Raw genomic sequence first — 4,771 nt, 5'->3', positions numbered from 1 at the left:
ACCATAGGGTACGCCTATTTAGCAGGCTAGAGTCTCGTTCGTTATCGGAATTAACCAGACAAATCGCTCCACCAACTAAGAACGGCCATGCACCACCACCCACCGAATCAAGAAAGAGCTATCAATCTGTCAATCCTTCCGGTGTCAGGGCCTGGTGAGGTTTCCCGTGTTGAGTCAAATTAAGCCGCAGGCTCCACTCCTGGTGGTGCCCTTCCGTCAATTCCTTTAAGTTTCAGCTTTGCAACCATATTTCCCCCGGAACCCAAAAGCTTTGGTTTCCCGGAAGCTGCCCGCCGAGTCATCGGAGGAACTTCGGCGGATCGCTAGCTGGCATCGTTTATGGTTAGAACTAGGGCGGTATCTGATCGCCTTCGAACCTCTAACTTTCGTTCTTGATTAATGAAAACATTTTTGGCAAATGCTTTCGCTTCTGTCCGTCTTGCGACGATCCAAGAATTTCACCTCTAACGTCGCAATACGAATGCCCCCATCTGTCCCTATTAATCATTACCTCGGGGTTCCGAAAACCAACAAAATAGAACCGAGGTCCTATTCCATTATTCCATGCACGCAGTATTCAGGCGAAGGTAGCCTGCTTTAAGCACTCTAATTTGTTCAAAGTAAACGTACCGGCCCGACTCGACACTCAGTAAAGAGCACCGCGACGGGATATTAGTTGGGCCGCCCCTCGCGAGGCTAAGCCCACCGGTAGGACGTCCCACATCACGCCAGTTAAACACCGCGAGCGGTGAACCGACGGTGTGCGACACAGATTCAACTACGAGCTTTTTAACCGCAACAACTTTAATATACGCTATTGGAGCTGGAATTACCGCGGCTGCTGGCACCAGACTTGCCCTCCAATGGATCCTCGTTAAAGGATTTAAAGTGTACTCATTCCGATTACGGGGCCTCGGATGAGTCCCGTATCGTTATTTTTCGTCACTACCTCCCCGTGCCGGGAGTGGGTAATTTGCGCGCCTGCTGCCTTCCTTGGATGTGGTAGCCGTTTCTCAGGCTCCCTCTCCGAAATCGAACCCTGATTCCCCGTTACCCGTTACAACCATGGTAGGCGCAGAACCTACCATCGACAGTTGATAAGGCAGACATTTGAAAGATGCGTCGCCGGTGCTAGGACCGTGCGATCAGCACAAAGTTATTCAGAGTCACCAAAATAAACGGTGGACGAACGGCGAGCCGCCCGCCACCGATTGGTTTTGATCTAATAAAAGCGTCCCTTCCATCACTGGTCGAGACTCTGTTTTGCATGTATTAGCTCTAGAATTACCACAGTTATCCAAGTAAATGTGGGTACAATCTAATGAACCATAACTGATTTAATGAGCCATTCGCGGTTTCACCTTAATTCGGCATGCACTGAGACATGCATGGCTTAATCTTTGAAACAAGCATATGACTACTGGCAGGATCAACCAGGGAGCTTCGTGTACGGTTACTCGCAAGGGAGTAACTCGCGAGCGAGCCCGAAGACTCGTCGCTAGCTCTTTTTCGCGCGCGCGCGCGTTCGATGCCGAAACACCGACGCGCGCGCGACACGCTCGTATGTGCCATTTTATTTGCCGCCGGTCTTGCTCAGCCGGTCGGCGACACTCTGCTGTTTTTAACGCTATTATGTAAAGCGTACGAGAGAACGACGGAGGCGAGAGTAAACCCCCGACGCCGCCGCCTCTCTTCTTCCTCCTCCTCTCCGTTCAAAAATCCACAAGATCAAAATACTCGTGTTCTTATTCTCCCAAATGTTATGATGCGCGGTCTCGAGAGACCGCGCGATTCACCCTGACGCTAGATCGACGATGGCGATGCTTAGACGTCGAGGACTGTTCTGTCTGGTTCGTACGCGTTTAACCGCACACGACCAGCAATAAGATTTTGCTACGGCGTACAAAGCGAGCGGGAAGAAGCAACTCTTCCCGCAAACTCGTATCCGTGGAGTAGATGCTCGGTAAGCGCGACGATTCCGCTGCTGCGTACGAAACTAGAGGGAACCGCGCGGCCAACACACTAGAGGCGTGCGCGCCACATAAGAGCTATTCGGTCTTGCGACACCGACTCGTGGCAATGCTGTGCTCGTAATAAATAAGTGTGCGTTAATTTTGCGCGCGTTCGGCGACGAACGAGAAGAGCCGCACCGTAATCCCCGGCGAAGAGGAATACGAGACGACGCGAGAGTCGAACGTACGTTCTCGCGAGACACGCAACCTCCAAGCATGAGAAGACTTGGCGGCGGCGCGTTCTGCGACGATCGTATATTATTTTATATATTCGTGGTTTCCAAAATCAAACATTTTATATAAATGTTCTCTCCGTGTCAGAGTCGCGACTCGACAAAATCCGTTCTCGATCCGTTCGGGCGATTCTTCGTTTGTCAACGTCGAGAGCGCGACACGTACAATATTAATCTCTCCTACCTCTTATAGTACCCAACCGACCGGCCAAGCGGTCGGCGACGGTACGGAGAGCGGTCGAAACACGCCGGAGTGGCGAGAGACTCGAGAAAGTACGTTTACGACTCGTCCGGACTCGCTCGACTCGTTCGACGCGCCGAGCGCGACGTATCTCTTATAGTACCCAACCGGCCGGCCAGGCGGTCGGCGACGCACGGTCCTACGCACGGCCGTATGCGAGCGCGAGCGTCGAAAGGCGCGTTCAATCGAGACATTGTCGCGGAGAGCGAACGATCGAAAAGTCCTATTGTACGATAAAATATTATCACGATAGCCGTATGGCGAATGTCAAACAACGATAATTAGAATTAATTAAGAAGGAAACAAACGAAATGCCGGGACAATAAGGTATAAGCACCGACGGTACCTCCGGGCCGGGCGGCACCTCCGGGTCGGGCGGCACCTCCGGGCCGGGCGACACCTCTGGGCCGGGCAACACCTCCGGGAACTACGGCCGACCGGCGACACCTCCGGGACGGGCGGCACCTCCGGACGACCGAATGATCTCTCGAAGTCAGACGACCGCCGGCGGTACCTCCGGAACACTTAACGACGATTTACGGCGCCGCAACGAGGAGAGCTACGTAAAAACGTTTCGGACGAAAGTTACTTACTATTCGGCGCTCGCTCGACATGAGGGCGCTGTCCGATTACTAACTCGAAACGTGTCTCAAACCCACTTGTCGGAGACATATATTTCGAATTATTACGGATGATACGCAACACGCAAGCTGCGGTGACCGCGATTACGGTACGGAACACTCGCCCGATGCGAAATCACGCGCGCGGCAACCGAGACGGCACGTTACGGGCGTGATTATACGTGCGGCACCACATAACGGCCGGCGTCAACTTGGGGACGGACGGCACCTCCGGGACGGGCGACACCTCCGGACGACCGAATGATTTCACCAAGTCCGTCGCCCGCCGGCGGTACCTCCGGGGCACTTGACGGCGAGTAGCGCCGCTACGAGGAGATAATACTACGATACGGAAATACGTTTCGGACAAAGGTTTCGTACTTTTCGACGCTCCGCACGACCGCGCGACACGATTATTACGATATCTGCTAATTTCCGGCTACCACTCGTCGGATGCACAATCTTCGAGATTCTACGACCGATACGTGGACGAATGCAGGCAGGATGCCGATAAGCGAAGCCGGAGTGTTTGCACGAATAAACTTTCCGATGCGTCCTCATTTAATTAATCTCATTTAGCTCGCTCGTTAGCGGTACAAGCGAGAACTCGGGAACAGGCGCAAGTTCGCTCGCGGCGCGTTGCTCTCGCCGGCAAGCGAGAAATTTTTCCAGGCCCGATCCGATAGCGGCGTGTTATGCCTTGGTTAGCGGGCAACACCTCCGGCGGCACGACGCCGCCGTGCCACAACTCCGATCGCGGCGTGTTGCTTTTCGTTGGCGGGCGACACCTCCGGCCGGCACGCAGCCGCTTGTACCCCAATTCCGAACGCGGCGTGTTGCTTCGATTTTGGCAAGGCGGACACCTCCGGCGGCACCGCCGCCCGTACCCCAAGTCCGATCGCGGCGTGTTGCTTTTTGTTGCGCGGCGACACCTCCGGCCGCACAGCCGCTTTCTTCAAAGTTCGCTCGCGGCGTGTTTTTGCCTTCGCGCGGACCGAGCGACAAATTCCTTCGCAAGTTACGCCGCGGCGTGTGCTTTTGCCGGGGCGAGCGAGAAATTCTTCCAGTCCCGTTTCGCGGCGTGTTTGCTTTCGACCGGCGAGCGAGAATTCTTCCCAATTCCGTTTTGCGGCGTGTTTGCTTTCGCCGGCGATCCGAGAAATTTTACCAAGTCCTTCGGCGGCGTGTTGCTTTCGCCGGCGAGCAAGAAATTTTTCCAAGTCCGTTCGCGGCGTGTTGCTTTCGCCGGCGAGCGAGAAATTTTCCAAGTCCGTTCGCGGCGTGTTTCTTTCGCCGTCGAACGTGTGGAGTCTTGTCTAACCGACAAGACGAATCCCCAAGCCGAGGGCTGAGTCTCAACAGATCACAGCGTGGTAACTGCTCTACCGAGTACAACATCCCGCCAGGTACCTAAGTCGTCTACAGACGATTCCGAGTCTCGACATCGAACTTGCGAAACCCATGATCGACCGTTAGACGCCGTGCCGTCGTAGCGGTGAGATCCCGGCGACGGGCGATGGCGCCGTACGGCAAACCGGGCTCGTGCGACGACCGGCCCGAGTACCGGCCGCCTAGTAGTGTCACATTGTTTTGACACATTGCGCCTTTTGACTCACGAGACTCCTAGAGATATCATTGCCACCTTCGACTGGAGTGGAGAGGATA

The 4,771-nt window shown here is 54.7% G+C and overlaps 2 pseudogenes; both read right to left on the bottom strand.

The window, feature by feature from the left end:
- Positions 1 to 256: 256 nt before the first annotated feature.
- LOC146724453 (small subunit ribosomal RNA) lies at positions 257 to 1,437 on the bottom strand (annotated as a pseudogene).
- A 2,999-nt stretch (positions 1,438 to 4,436) lies between these two features.
- LOC146724452 (large subunit ribosomal RNA) overlaps positions 4,437 to 4,771 on the bottom strand; it is a 1,208-nt pseudogene continuing 873 nt past the window's right edge.

The sequence above is a fragment of the Nylanderia fulva genome, unplaced genomic scaffold (assembly GCF_048542155.1).
Source record: "Nylanderia fulva isolate GAGA-0341 unplaced genomic scaffold, ASM4854215v1 Scaffold1304, whole genome shotgun sequence".
NCBI classification, from domain to species: domain Eukaryota; kingdom Metazoa; phylum Arthropoda; class Insecta; order Hymenoptera; family Formicidae; genus Nylanderia; species Nylanderia fulva.
Note: the sequence above shows the minus strand (reverse complement) of the source record. Positions and strands in the feature narration are given on the sequence as shown.